The following is a 15333-nucleotide window of genomic DNA, read 5'->3' on the forward strand; positions in this document are numbered from 1 at the left end:
TTTTTAATTTTTGAGGAAGCTTCATGCTGTTCTCCGTGTCAGCTGTGCCATATTGCATCTCTGCTGTCAGTGTACCGGGTTCCAGGTTCTCCACATCCTCGCCAGCACTGACTCTCTCGCGCTCTCTTGTTTTTGATCATGGCTCTTCTGCCAGGGGTGAGGTGACGTCTCACTGTGGTTTTGATCTGCTTTCCCTGATGATTAGTGACACTGAGCATCTTTTCATGCTCCTCTTGGCTACTTGTATGTCTTCTTTAGAAAAATGTCTGTTCAAGTCCTCATCCCATTTTATAATTGGGTGATTTATTAGTTTTCTTTTTTTTAAGCTATTGAATTGTAGGAGTTCCTTATATGTTTTGGAGATTAACCCCGTATTAGATACACATCATGCTTTACTTATGGTGGTCTTAACAACTTTACAGTTTTTGATTTTTCACGATGTGAAAGTGATACGCATTCATGTTTCAAGTTCTGAATTTGATCTTTTCTTCGACCAATGATGCAGGGTGGATGGTGCTCTCTCATGATGCTGGGCAGCGGGCAGCACCCCATCAGCCCTGGGAGCGCAGGAGTGCACAGCTGGTGCCCTGGCGGTGTTGTGTATTCACTTTTGACAGTGTTCAGCCTGTTACATGAGATGGTCCATCTGTGCTGTGTCTGTGCGTAGTTGCTCCGTCCTGTCTGACTCTGTGTGACCCCATGAACTGTTGCCCGCCAGGCTCCTCTGTCCGTGGGATTCTCCAGGCAAGAATACTGGGGTGGGTTTCCACGGCCTCCTCCAGGGGATCTTCCCGACCCAGGGACTGAATCGACGTCTTCTGCATTGCAGGTGATCTTTACCAACTGAGCCATCAGGAAGAGACAGTCCATACTTTAGTATAAAATAGGCTTTGTGCTGGATGGTTTTGCCCACTTGTAGGCTAATGTGATTGTTCTGAGCACGTTTCAGGAAGGCCAAGCTAAGCTGTGACCTATGCTGAGTTCGATGTATTAAATGCATTTTCAATTCATCTTCAATTTACAATGAGTTTATCAGGATGTAACCCCATTGTGTGTTAAGGAAGATCTTCCTGTAAATATCTCCTCCAGTTCTGTGGATGCCTTTTCATGCCAATGGTTACTTCCTTTTCTTTGCAGCAGCTTTTTTATTTGTTGTAGTCCCACTCAGCTGTTTTTTTTGTTTGTTTGTTTCTGTTACTTGGAGCTTTTGGTGTCATATCCATGAAATCTTTGTCAAAACCAACGTTTTGAACCTTTGTCCCTGTGCTTTCGTCTTGGAGTTTCACAGTGTGGGGTCTTCTGATTAAGTCTCTAATTGACTGAGTTATCGTGCGTTTGTGGTGTGCGGTAGGATCCAAGCTCGTTGTCTTCCAGGTTCAGCTTCAGTTTCCTGGCATCGTTCGTTGCCGAGACCGTCCTTTCCCCGTGTGTGTTCCTGGCACCCTCGGCAGGTCCGTCTGCTGTTTGTGTGTGCGTGTGTTCTGGGCTCTCCGTGCTGTCCGGTTGGTCTGCGCGTCTCTCCTGCCAGTGGCGCCCTGTTTCACTGGCTGTTGCTCTGTACTGTGCGCTGAAGTCAGGATGTGCGTCGCGTCCACCGTCACTGCCCTCTCAGGATTGATGACGTTTGCTTACAAGCTGTTGCATTGTCCCTCTGTGCAGTTGTAGTCTCTATTTTAATTAGTAAGGCCTTATGCTGTGTTTCCCTGGTGGCTCAGAGGTTAACGTGTCTGCCTGCAATGCGGGAGACCTGGGTTCGATCCCTGGGTCGGGAAGATCCCCTGGAGAGGGAAACAGCAATCCTCTCCAGTACTCTTGCCTGGAGAATCCCATGGACGGAGGAGCCTGGTGGGCTGCATTCCATGGGGTCGCTAGGAGTCGGGCACGACTGAGCGACTTCACTTTCACTCTTCACTTCCGTGCATTGGAGAAGGAAATGGCAACCCACTCCAGTGTTCTTGCCTGGAGAATCCCAGGAACAGGGAAGCCTGGTGGGCTACAGTCCACGGGGTCTCAAAGAGTCAGACACAACTGAGCGATGTCACTTTCATTTTCACTTTATGCTGTGTTTCAGCATCTCAAAGAACTCATTGCTTTTTGTCATAACTTTTTTTTTTGCCTGTTCTAGGTTATCTTTACATATGAACTTTGAATTAGCTTGCCTGTTCTTTACTCAGTCCCTTCACCAGACACACACATACACATATTTGCAGTCCCTAAAACCTGATTGGCTTTGGATTGGATTGTGTTAAATGTACAAATTAGGGACAGTGACATCTTTATGACATTGAGTCTCGCTTCTTAAGGTGTTGTATTTTCTCAGTTGCTTATTAGGTCTCCTCTTATGTAATGCTTTCACATTTTCTTTATTTGCAGGAATTTTATCTATTATTATTATTATTTGCTGTACCGCATTGCTTGAGGGGTGTTAGTTCCCTGACCAGGGATTAAACCCATGTCCCCTGGAGTGGAAACACGGAGGGAGTCTTAATCGCTGGACCACTGGGCGAGTCCCATGTTTTTTTAAATGTTGTGGTTAGGAGTCTCCTCTGCATATCCTCCATTTATGTATGCACATATGACTGCTCTTGATTGCTTCACGTTATTTTGTCCCGTGCTACTTTGCTGAATTGTGCTATTTTTTAGTTAATTTTTTTGGGTTCTCCAGGTATGCAATATTAGCAGCTGCAAATAGTGATATTTAAACTTCCCTTCCAGTTGTTGTATTCTGGGCTCCTTCTCGTCCCTGCTCGTGTGAACAGATCCTCGGGCATTCTGGGGAGCAGTCATGGTGCTGTTGGGCATCTCTTGCCAGGCACCCCTGGAGTTTCCCTGTGGGGCAGACATGGGTTTGGAATGAGACACATGCCTTCCAGATGTCAGGGAAGAGCCTGTGCTGCCCATTTCATTGAGCATCTTATTTGTAATAAAAATGGAGAATTATTGTTGAATTTGTTAGTTGTTTTTTAATCACCTATGGGATGATCACGTGACTTTTCTCCTTAGATATAGTCACATGATGAACTATACTCACGGGAGTTGCTAATGCTGAGACATTCTTGAGTTCCTGGAATGCCCTTCACTTGGTCTGACATGGAATTCCTCGAAGGTGCTGCTGGATACTTTATGCTGGTTAATTTAGCATCTCTGTTGCTTTTCATAAGTAAGCAGGGTCTGTCATTTTTTTTTTTTTTGGTGTGTACTTTCTTTTCGGTTTTGGCATCAGGATTACACCTGCTTCATAGACATCATTTAGATGTTTTCTTTCTGATGTGTTTGTAGAGTTGTTGAATAGTATTGAACTCTATGGGGTTGCAAAGAGTCGAGCACAGCTGAGCGCCTGGCATGCAGGCTCACGCACGTTTGGTCTGTACGGCGTTGGCAGAGTTTGTGAAACCGTTGGGATCTGGTGCTCTTCTGTTTTGTTTCTGTTTGGAGGAAGAAAATCCTTTAATTTTTTTGTCTTTTTTGGGGGGTCAGTTATAGACGTTTTATTTTCCTAGAAAATTCTCGGTTTCATCCAGGTTGTTAGATTTATTCATGTAGACTCGAGTGCAGTTACTGCTTACTATTGTCTTCATTTCCTTGGCTCCTGTGATTTTTTCCTTTGTATTTGCTCCGTGTTTTTTTATTTTCTTGGTTGGATTGGCTATTTGTTTGCACTGTAGGGTTTTTTCTTCTTCAAAGATTCACCTTTTGGATATTTTTATTAAATTAATCGTCCTTGTTTTCTGCTTCTTAATGCATCGCTTTTTGCTTATAGTTAATTTCTTTTTCTCTCTCCCAGTTTATCTTATCGTTCTTTTCTCTAGGTGTTTAGATGATTGATTGATTTGTTTCTGTTCTTTTCAAAAAAGTGTTTAATATTTAAAGGCCCTTCCTTAAGTTCTGATAGTGCGTTTTCCTTATCAGTGCTGTCTGGAAGGGCTGACATTTTGGTCTGCAGTCTCTTTTCTGGTCCAAGAGTTGTTGAGGAATAAGTCTTAAAAGCATCTTTTGATTTCTTGGTTTTGTTGTTACTCTACTTTTAATTGCATTTTGGTCAGAGAATTTCAGTGGTTCTCTTTTGAACTTTTCTGGTGTGATGAGGTTCTTCTTGTGTTTCTAGCATGGAGTCAGCTTTCAGTGTTCCACAGGTGCTTGGACAGGAGCTCTGCTCTGTCTTCTGGTGTTAGCGGCCAATGTGTGTGGGTCACGTGTGTCTTAGTTTTTGTCCTCCTGCTCTGTCGTTGACAGAGAAGTGACTTGCACTCCTGCGAGAGTCTGTTTCCGTCCCTTCCCCCGTGTCTCCTGCGACTGCTGGCGACCGTGGACCAACACCACGTTTACCCTCAAGCCCGCCCTTCGCCTCGTCTCCGTGCTCCCAGCTGTGGGTCACAGAGTGCCGCCCGCCCCCGACCCCTCCACGTGCCTGTGTGCGTGCGTGATCCTTCTGTCTGCCGCCTCCTGCTTCCTTCATGGGTGTCTCGTACATGCGCATGAGATTGGATTTGCTTTACCGTCTAACCTGAGAGTCATTTTTTCTTTGACTGGAGAGGTTAAACTCATTCACGTTGTTGTTCAGTTGTTAAGTCGTGTCCGACTCTTTGCCACCCCATGGACTCAGCATGTCAGGCTTCCCTGTCCTTCACTGTCTCCCAGAGTTTGCTCAAATTCATGTCCATTGAGTCAGTGATGCTGTCAAACCATCTCATTGTCTGTCTGCCTCTTCTCCTCCTGCCTTCATCTTTCCCAGCATCAGGGTCTTTTCTAATGAGTCGGCTCTTCGCATCAGGTGGCCAAAGTATTGGAGCTTCAGCTTCAGCATCAGTCCTTCCAATTCAGGGTTGATTTACTATAACATTGACTGATTTTATCTCCTTGCAGTCCAAGGGACTCTCAAGAGTCTTCTCCAACACCACAGTTTGAAAGCATCAGTTCTTTGGCACTCAGTCTTCTCTCTGGTCCAACTCCCACATCCCTACGTGACTACTGGAAAAACCATAGCTTTGACTATACAGACCTTTGTTGGCAAAGTGATATCTCCGCTTTTTAATATGCTGTGTAGGTTTGTCATAACTTTCCTTCCAAGGAGCAAGCGTCTTTTAATTTTGTGGCTGCAGTCACCGACTGCAGTGATTTTGGAGCCCAAGAAAATAAAATCTGTCACTGGTTCTACTTTTTCCGCTTTATATTTGCCATGAAGTGATGGGATTGGATGCCATGACCTAATTAGTTCTTTGAATGTTGAGTTTTAAGCCAGTTTTTTCACTCTCCTCTTTCACCCCCATCAAAAGGCTCTTTAGTTCTTTGCTTTCTGCCATGAGGGTGGTGTCATCTGCATATCTGAGGTTGTTGATATTTCTCCCGGCAATCTTGATTCCAGCTTGTGATTCATCCAGCCTAGCGTTTTGCATAATGTGCTCTGTATAGAAGTTAAATAAGCAGGGTGACAATACACAGCCTTGATGTACTCCTTTCCCAATTTTAAACCAGTCAGTTGTTCCATGTAAGGTTTTAACTGTTGCTTCTTCTCTTGCATTCAGATTTCTCAGGGAGCAGGTAAGGTGGTTTGCTATTCCTGTCTCTTTAAGAATTTCCAGTTTGTTCTGATACAGTCAAAGGCTTTTACGTAGTCAATGAAGCAGAAGTAATTTTTTGGAATTCCCTTGCTTTCTCTATGATCCAGCGAATGTTGGCAATTTGATCTCTGGTTCCTGTGCCTTTTCTAAACCCAGCTTGAATATCTGGAAGTTCTTTGTTCACTACCACACTGCTGAAGCCTAGCTTGAAGGATTTTGAGCATAACCTACTAGCATGCAAAATGAGCACAATAGTGCTGTAGTTTGAGCATTCTTTGGCATTGCTTTTCTCTGGGATTGGAATGAAAACTGACCTTTTCTAGTCTTGTGGCCGCTGCAGAGTCTTCCAAATTTGCTGATATATTGAGTGCAGCACTTTAGTAGCATCATATTTTAGAATTTTAAATAGCTCAGTTGGAATTCCATCACCTCCACTAGCTTTGTTCACAGTAATGCTTTCCTAAGGCTAACTTGACTTTACACTTCAGGATATCTGGCTCTAGGTTAGTGACCACACCATCATGGTTATCCTGGTCATTAAGAATTTTTTTGTATAGTTCTTCTGTGTATTCTTGCCACCTCTTCTTAATCTCTTCTCTTTCTGTTAGGTCCTTACTGTTTCTGTCATTTATCGTGCCCATCCTTGCATGAAATATTCCCTTGATATCTCCAATTTTCTTGAAGAGATCTCTAGTCTTTCCCCTTCTATTATTTGACATTATCATTGACATTAATTGACTTTAACTAACATTAGTTGTGGAGAAGGCAATGGCACCCCACTCCAGTACTCTTGCCTGGAAAATCCCATGGATGGAGGAGCCTGGTGGGCTGTAGTCCATGGGGTCATTAAGAGTCTGACATGACTGAGAGACTTCACTTTAACTTTTCACTTTCATGCATTGGAGAAGGAAATGGTAACCCATTCCAGTGTTCTTGCCTGGAGAATCCCAGGGGTGGGGAAGTCTGGTAGGCTGCCATCTCTGGGGTCACAGAGTTGGACACCACTGAAGCGACTTAGCAGCAGCAGCAGCAGCAGCAGCAGCAGCAGCATTAGTTGAGGGCCAGCCAGACTGTCTCTGGGCCCGTTGTGCTCAGCACCACGGACAGCTCCACGGGTGGCTCCGTCCTGCTAGCCCATCCTACCTGTGGACGCCTCCTCCCTGCAGGCCTTGGGGCAGGGCGGGAGCCATCGGCTCCCTGCATTGGTGGGTGGGCAGTCAGGGGAGGGGTTGCAGGGAGTTGCTGTGGGTTAGGGCTTGAGGGCAAGCTCTCCTTTCCCCAGGAGCTCCTCCAGCTGGGTCTGCACTTTCAGCTCCTGGTTTGGGGGTCCAGCCCACGTCCCTGCCTGTCACTCTGGGCAGTGACACTTGTGATTTACCTTTGCTGTCTGCAAAAAGGGGGACCCCCATCTTCCTGTTGCCACCCACCCCTCCTGTGGTGGGGGCTCTTGTCCTCAGCCAGTTAAGTTGCTGGTTTCTTCCGTGAAAGCAGCTGTCTCCCAGCCTCTGTCTCCTCAGCATGGCTGCATCCTGTTGTCTGTGAGGAGGGGGTGGCTGTGACCTGGGGGTCGCCATGGGGCTGGTGGCTCATGGAGGACACGCTGCTTCCATGAATGGGGGCCTCCTGAGGGGAGGGCAGGAGTTTCCTGTCCAGTCACGCTGCTGTTGGTGCTGCTCCTGAGGGTGGGTGATGTGACCATGGGCTGGGAGGGAGCCACGCCCCGGGACACTTAGGCAGTGATGGTGGTGATGGTGCTTCCAGAAGCACACCTGGCTCCCAGCACACTGAACCTATGCCTCCCCGCTCCCTCTGTGCGGTGGGGGCTTCCCCGTGGGGCCCCAGCCTTCCCACACCGGGGACCCTCCATGAACTTAGCCAGCGTGTGCCTGTCTTCGCCCGGGACAGTGGGGGTCTCCTCCCTCCCCACAGGGAGAAGGAGCATAAAGCCTCTGCCATTGGGATCGAGGTGGCAGGTATGTGCCTGCCCCGTTTCCCTGCAGCCGGCGGTGCTCTCAGCAGGCCTGTCCTTACCACGGTCGGTGGCCCCCCACGAAGGGCTGGGGAGAGTCCCGGGGCTTTGGCTGTCGTCGGATGACCTTGGCTGTCCTTGCGTCTCTGGCCTCTGCTGGGGAAGCTGGGCTGAGACACCCAGGCGTGTCCTGAGCTCCGGTCTGCTGTGTCCACCGCCATGGCCAAGTAGGGGGCGGTGCAGCACAGGCTTTGTCTGGAGACAGACCTGGGTCTGGACCCCACCTTGTCTCAGGTCATCTGGGCTTCCTGGGCATGTTCTTCCTGGGGAGGTTCCTAACCTGCCTGAGCCTCAGTCTGCTGTCTGTGACGTGAACAGCAAAGACTCCTTCCCCAAGGTTAAATGACATGGTGGCTGCGGGCTGCAAGTCCCGGGCCTGATGGGGGCTTGTCCCCAGAAAGTGGGCTGGCTCCCCTCCCGAGCGGGCCGTGCCCGAGAGAATGGGGCCCCCAGCTCCCGCTTCCACCATGACCCTCCTCCACCCCCACGCCTCCCCCTGGGAGTCTGGGGTCTGCGGAGGGCATGACTCCTGGCCCCTGCAGCTGTGCCGTGGGCTGTCGCCCCCGCCCTCGTGACTCAGGCCCAGTCTCCATGCTCCTTGCCTGCCGCCATCCTGGGTGAGGGCTTGGCTGATGGGCAGGCAGCAGGGCGGTGGGCAGAGCCAGGCCCCAAAGCTGGGCCTCCTGTGGCCTTTCCTGGGAGGGCGGGAGGAGGGGCTGGGGTGGCGGCAGAGTGGGAGGTGGGGCTGGGGAAGGGCTTGTGTGCCCAGCATCCCAACCACCCTTTGGTGCTGTCAGCAATCCCTGCTTCTCCGTGGCTGTTCTGGGCACCATTCTCGGGGTGCCTGGGGTGTCTGGCTGGCGCTGTGTTTGACATGGAATCCAAGTTGCTATAGCAACACTCCACTGCATGTCACTGCAGCCCCCGGCCCCTCCTCTGCCTCTGTGCACACAGGCACACGTGCGTGGGGCCCTTGGGGTCTGGCCCAGGTGTGCGTGCATGGTGAGAGGTGGTCCAGCCGGCTCTGTGTCTCAGGGTCTCCCGTCGGCGGTGGGTGCTGTAGGGCTGGGACGTGGACGGAGCAGTGAGCACGGCTGTGCAGCTGACACACGGCCAGGAGTTAACTCAGCCACGTGGAGAAGTAGGTCTGTGGCCTTGTCTCCTTGTCACAGGTGCCAGGAGGAACAAGTTCTCTTAGCTAGGAGGTGATGAACCGGGGACTCCTAGGTTGCTGGCTGGTCTGTGGCCAGGGTCAGGGGCCACTGGGTGCCCTGGCCTGATCCAGCTGCGGCTGGGTCGAGGGTCAGCCTGGGTTCCTCCCAGGCCAGGCTGGGGTTGGCTGGGGATGAAGACCCATTTGTGGACGGCTGGGCCTTCAGCCTCCACCAGGCTGCAGAAATTAACAAAGTGACCTGAAGGCAAGTGGCCGTGCCCGTTTGCTGAGGATCCTGGGCAGGCTCCTGGCTGTGTGCTCTGCAGACATGGGTGTCACTGGGCAGCTCCCATGGCCCCAGGTGGCCGGGCGTGGCGTTGGCGTGCCATGGGTCTATATGCTGGCAAACTGCCTGAGGATCTGCTGTGCACTTGTCCAGCCTGGGCACAGTGGTGGCCGCGGCCGCGTGCTGCTCTGGCCTGATGGAGTGCCACCTGCCGGCCCATGCGTCCGGACCAGCAGTGCTAGCATGTGTGTTTGCTGGGCTCAAGGACCATGTTTATCTTTCCTTCTCCTGATCGTAAAAGTGACATGTGGGCCTGGCAGAGAGCTTGGGAGGCCCTGGCCCTCACTAAGGCAGTTCGTCTACCCGTAGCCTCCTGTGACCCACCACCCACTCTGGGCCGCTCTGTGATGGGACTCACGTGTCGTCTTATACAGTAACACAGTGCACCTTAGCAATGTCCGTTCTTGATGGTGTGCGGCCATCGCCACCTGATTCCAGAACTTTCTCACACTGGCACAGAAACCCTGTACCCCCGGTGACCACTTGCCGTTCCCACCTCTGGTCTCTTTTGGCCGGGCCTCATCCGATGACTGGGTTTGTCTCCCGTGGATGGGACCTGACTGCATGCTCCTCCATGGCAGCTCCCCCCCGACCCCTGCCGTGGTGTTTCGGGACCCGACTGCGTGCTCCTCCGTGGCAGCTCCCCCTGCCCCCGACTGCGTGCTCCTCCGTGGCAGCTCCCCCCGCCCCCGACTGCGTGCTCCTCCGTGGCAGCTCCCCCCCGCCCCCGACTGCGTGCTCCTCCGTGGCAGCTCCCCCCCGCCCCTGACTGCGTGCTCCTCCGTGGCAGCTCCCCCCGCCCCCGACTGCGTGCTCCTCCGTGGCAGCTCCCCCCGCCCCCGACTGCGTGCTCCTCCGTGGCAGCTCCCCCTGCCCCCGACTGCTTGCTCCTCGGTGGCAGCTCCCCCTGCCCCTGACTGCGTGCTCCTCCGTGGCAGCTCCCCCCGCCCCCGCCGTGGTGTTTCGAAGCCCTGTTGTGTGTGTGTGCAGGTGGGTTGGCCGTGACCCCCGAGGCGCCGCGTGTCTCTTCTGCTGTTGCACAAACACCGTCGCCCGTGGGCTCTGTCCTGCTTCTCGTGTTCCACGTGTGGGTCCTGTGTGTCCTGTGCGCCACTCACGTGAGCAGCCCAAGCAGACAGAGGACTCCAGCGGGTCCCGGCCTACTTGGTCTGTGTCTGGGCTGCCTTCAGGAATGGGTGACAATGGCCCAGGAGTGGGGTGACCTAGTGGCGGCTCCTCTGTCCCCGAGGCCAGGACACGCACCTCTCAGGGTAACTCTGTGTCCTGTGCTTTTCTAGCGTCATTTTCCCCCTTAGTGTCGTGTGGGAGCATGTCCCCCACAACTGAGTATATGCTTTTAACACTATTTAAATTCTCTGCGTCATACTCTATTTAGATACCTAACGCGATGTATTTAATTCTTTATTGCTGGCTATTTTGGTTGTTTCTGGCTTTGTGTTTTTATTTTGTAGTGTTTCTGGCTTCCCGAGTGCTTCATGTCTGATTCCTCAGTGCAGAGCTCTAGGGTGGGTGCAGGGCGTGGTTTGCCGGGGCTGCTGCAGCCCTGCCTCTCTGCTCTCCTGGGGCGCCGGGGGACCCTGGGGGCACAGGGCCTACTCTCGGGGTGGCGGGAGGCACTCCAACTGTGCTGTGATTTTTTTTTTTTGGCTGTACCACCCATGTGCGGATTTCCTCAGTAGAGATGGAACCTGTGCCTCCTGCAGCGGAAGCCCTGAGATTTAACGTCCGGACCACCAGGGAAGTCCCCGTGCTGTGACTTTGGGTGGTGTCTTCCCACTCAGCCTATCACATCCCTGGGGGCTGGGAGCTCTGGGTGTTTGGGCGCCTGAAGCTTTTGTCCTGCGTGGGTCTGTCTCACTGAGCCGTCTATTGGCGGGTGGCGAGCCTTGGGGCTCTCGAAGCCCTCCTGGGCTCGGCCTCCCCCACTGCCAGGCCCCTTCCTGCCCCGCCTCCGCCTCAGTCCCTCCCTCCGTTTCAGGCGTTTTCATCTGCGAGAACCCTCCAGGGGCCTGTAATCTGTGGATTTCCCACTCCTAAGTGACGGCTCGGAGCCAAGTCCCCAGTGACTGAGCTCCGGCGTTCGGGGTCCCTGGAGTCTGTGCCGAGAGTCTCATGCAGGCCGCGCCTTCACAGGGGCAGGGGCGGCCAGGCGGTGCGTCCCGGCTGCTTTTCTGTCCAGTGGGGTCGTGTTCCTCCCTCCTCTCCCTTCTGTCTCCAGCCTCCCTCGTCTCCATCTGGGCAGGTCGTGGTCCCTGCTGGGCTCCGACAGCCGTGAGCTCAGCCCAGGCTCTCAGACTCTGGAGCCTGGCGGGCTGGGGGCTGTCCTCCCCGCCCCCAACCCCATCCTGGGCTCCGCCCAGCTTCCCCTTGCCCAGCCCGTGGTCAGGAGCACTGGCCTGGGGCCCCTCCTTGTGTGGTGGGGGGAGGGCCTCTCCTCTGAGCCGGGTCAGTGCCCCTCTGCCGCCTGGTGGTCTTGGGGTCCCCACCCTCAGGGTTCCCCACCTCTCACCCACCCAGGCTGCAGTGGCCTGGGGCAGGTCCTGGGGGGTGGCCGAGGGCCAGTGCAGGCGGCGCCCCGGGGCTGCCCTGGAGATGGAGTGCTGAGTTGTCTTCGGCCTGTATCCTGGTTTCTTGGGCAAGCTGAGGGGGAGGTGTTGGGGCGGAGTCAGGTTGTCTGTGGGTGGGATGTGCGCTCGCAGCGCCAGGCCCTCTGCTCACTGGCCTTTGAGACCGCCCAGCTGTCCTTTGAAGGTGCCTGTGCCTGGCCTGAGCCAGCTTCCAGGGCCTTGGGTCTGCGCCCTGCAGCTCCTTCAAAGACCAGATGGTTTCCTTCCCCAGGGCATCCTGCTCAGTCCCCAGCCTGCTCTGCGTGCTCCTGCCCAGTCCTGGGGGCCTGCCGGCCTTTTCTCTGAGTCCCAGAGAAGGAGAGGTCTTAGTAGACTGGTGAGGGAGGGGGCTCTGGGGAAATGCTGGGGTCTGGATGTGGGGGGCGGGGAGAACTGCCTGGAGGCGCAGGGGAAGGACCCAGACTGCAAGTGGCCTCGGTGCCCATGTGCCCCCTTGACCCGGGGCAGGTGGGAGAGCTCCCCCACCCTGCACCTCCCCCACCCGCGGGGCCCGTGTCACGGGGCCTAGTTCCTGGAGGGGGAGACCAGGTGGGGGGCTTGGGCGGGGCAGCGGGCGCATGCGCACCTCTCGTTTCACAGCGTTTGGCTCTGAGTCCTCCCCAGGAAACCGTCCCTCACGCGGGTTCAAGGGAGCTTGACTTTCCTCAGACTGTTCTCTCTCTCACTTGGGTGACTGTTCTGCTTTGGCGCAGGCTCTTCTCACTGTGTTAGGCATGAACCACTCTTTTCCCACGCGGCTAACCAGATATCCCAGCACCGTTTATTACAAATTCAATCTTAAATGTCCATACGTACGTGGGTCTCATTTTAGACTTACTTTTTATTCCGTTGGTCTGTGTTTTCCTGCCTGGTTTTAATCATAGAGACTTTCTAGCGTGTGTTAGATCACGTTGTCGAGATAGAGCTCACGTCCCCTACAGATCCCACCCCGACGTGTGCGCTCCGGTGGTTTTCAGGCTCCTCACAGGGCGACCCTCCATCACCGCCAGCAAAGCCCGGACCTCTGGTCACGCTGGACCAAGCCCCACGCCCGCGAGCGGTCACTGTCCGTGTCCCGCTCCTGCAGACCCGCCTGTCGTGGGCGCTTCACAGAAACGGGGCATTGGTGCGTGGCCTCTGCGTCCGGCTCCCCTCAGTCAGCTCGACGTTTCCAGATTCACTGTGTCGTAGTGGCGTTGGCCCTTCTTCTCTGGTGCTTCTTATCTGCTTGTTTCCATGGTGTCTTCCTGTGTGGACGCTCTGGGCTGGCTGGGGTTTACCTGGAGGGGAGAACGACGTCTTTGTGAGCAGTGCCGTCCTGTCCGAGGACAGGGGTGCTGTCCACGTGATCCGCTCCGCCTCGGTCGTCGGAGGGCCAGCCGTCTCGTGTGGCCTTCGTTCCTGGGCCTGTCCTCGCTCGGGTTGCTCTGGTGACTGGGGGTCCCCTCCAGCTGGCACCGGTGAGTTTACCTGCGGCTGCTTTGCCCAGCGCGTTACTTCTGGGAGCTCTAACTCGTGTTGGCGTTTCCGTCGCCGGCGTGCCGTTGGTCCCCACTTCCGTTTCCCTCGGAGCAAATGCTCGTTTTAGGATTAGCAGGTGTTTCCCATTTTAAGAAATTTTTTTGATTGTCTTCATCAGGAATTCTGTTGATGCTGTTTTTAGTGTCCGTCTGTGGGGAAACTTGTAGCCTTTCCTTTGGGTGGATGTGGTGTCGTGTTAATGGGTTCCTAAGGCCGCACGTGCCCCGCATCCCTAGAAGGATGAGCAGGTCAGGACCGAGTTTTGTCTCCTGGTGTGGCATTTAGTGTGGCAGCATGTGCGAGGCCAGCGCTGGTGTGTAACTTCCCGAGTCCTGCACTGCGCTCACCAGGTTTCTGTATTGGTGTCACCGTAAGTGCCTCACACAAGGGCTGGGGGTTGCCCTGCTCCGTCAGCACCCTGGGATAACGTATGGAGCTCCGGAAGTGCTCGGCTTTGGAAACGTGGCAGGATCCCCCGCAAAGGCCTCTGGCCCTGGCGTTTTGTGGGGTGGTTTTTATGAAAACTTTCTGTTTCTTTTATCCGGATTTGTCTCTTAAAGCTTTCTGTCTCCAGGGGGTCACCTCTGGTGAGCTCCGTTTTCCTCAGATACTGTCCGTCCTGTCCGTGTTTACAGTTTCTGTGTATAGAGGTTTGAAAGCAGGGCCTTAGTGAGTCCCTCATGCGTTTGTCTGGTGACCCGCCGCCCTCTTCATTGCTGATACTGTGTCTCTGTGGTTTCTCCCCTCTTTTCTTTCAGCTCTTGGTGGTCTCTTTTGTTAGTACTTTATGGAAAACAGGATTTTAATTTGTAAATAAGTTCTATTGTTTTTCTGTTTCCCGCCTCATTAATATTAACTTTTGTTTACATTCTTCTTTCCTTGTGGTTACTTCTGACTTTTTTGCTCTTTTCCAAACTTTTGAGTGAAGAATGAACTCCATTTGATTCCTTTTTTTTTTTTAATGCATGAAATATTGAGCATTTCGACTTTTTGTCTGGTAACTGCTTTAAACATGCTCTGCTGATTTTCATAGGTAATATTTTCACTATTTTTTAAAAGAATTTCTTCAGTTTAATTTTTTTTTTCTTTCTTCAAGAGTTGTCTAATAGATTGTTTTTGAGATGGGAGGAACTTCTTAGTTTCAGAAAACATCTTAAGCATTTGTGTGTGTCATTTCACTGCCAATGCCGGTGTGTTAGAGCTGGTTCCCATAGCCATGGGGTCCCGGTGCCCCCCCCCACGAGCTTGCTGTGGCCCATCACCCATTTACGATTTCTTTACTTCCTTTAGTAGTGTGCGTTTTCAGTTTTCGATATACAGATCTTACACCTTTCTTGAATATGTTCCTTGGATTAAAAAATATTCTAGTAGAGTTATTAGTTTGTTTTGAACTTAAAACTCCTGGACAAAGTAACTCTAGTTTTGAGAACAGTCGCTGTATTTAGAGGAAGCCTCTGCTCCCCCAGGTTCCGTACGTGTAGCCGTTATCCCGTGCTTGCTCCCTCCCCTCCCTCTTTGTGTTCATGGACTCGTCACGTGTTCCTCTGGACACGATGCTCCTGACCCCCGAATGCAGACTCCCTATGTAACCCCAGGGCTGGTGTCAACAGCAGCATTAACAGCGGCCAGTACTGTGGCCTAAGAGTCTTCCTGGTGTTCCCGGGAGAGACCTTGTCAGTGAGCCCAGTGACACGTTTCTCCACCAAATGAAATCCAGGATCCCATTTCGTTTTGGGGGTGCCATCTCCCTGGCCTCCTTGAACCTGGACGGTCAGGTCCTCCGTCTCTCCTTATCTGCAACGCTGACACAGGAGAAGGCTGCAGGTTGGCTGTTCTGCAGGCCGTCGCTTAGCCGGGTGTGTCTCCTGTCCATGCGGTCCTTCGTTTTTGGCAGGAGGGCCTGGAGAGGCTGCTGTCTCCTCCTCGGTGTCTGGTGGCAGGGGCACGTGAGGTCTGACCTGTCCCCCACTGCATGACCCAGGTCCTGGGGTCAAGCCGACATCCGTGAAGTTTCTCCTCTGCAGAGCTGTTCTTCCTCTACTTTTAATTAGTTTTTTGGGGAAGGTTCTTTGAGACTGTATGGATATCCTGCTGTTTAT

General features: G+C 53.0%; 1 protein-coding gene across 10 annotated transcripts in view; it reads left to right on the forward strand.

Annotated features, from left to right (window-relative positions):
* Positions 1-15333, forward strand: part of TSNARE1 (t-SNARE domain containing 1) — a 117777-nt gene that overhangs the window by 14675 nt on the left and 87769 nt on the right. Inside the window, exon 1 of one of the 10 annotated variants that reach the window (XM_027560698.1) lies at positions 11683-12050. The exons of the other annotated variants lie outside the window; for them this stretch is intronic. The gene's annotated coding sequence lies outside the window, so the exon portion shown is untranslated. Of the gene's footprint in view, positions 1-11682; positions 12051-15333 lie in introns of those variants that run through there. 10 annotated transcript variants of the gene reach the window in all.

The sequence above is a fragment of the Bos indicus x Bos taurus genome, chromosome 14 (genome assembly GCF_003369695.1).
Source record: "Bos indicus x Bos taurus breed Angus x Brahman F1 hybrid chromosome 14, Bos_hybrid_MaternalHap_v2.0, whole genome shotgun sequence".
Lineage (NCBI taxonomy): Eukaryota > Metazoa > Chordata > Mammalia > Artiodactyla > Bovidae > Bos > Bos indicus x Bos taurus.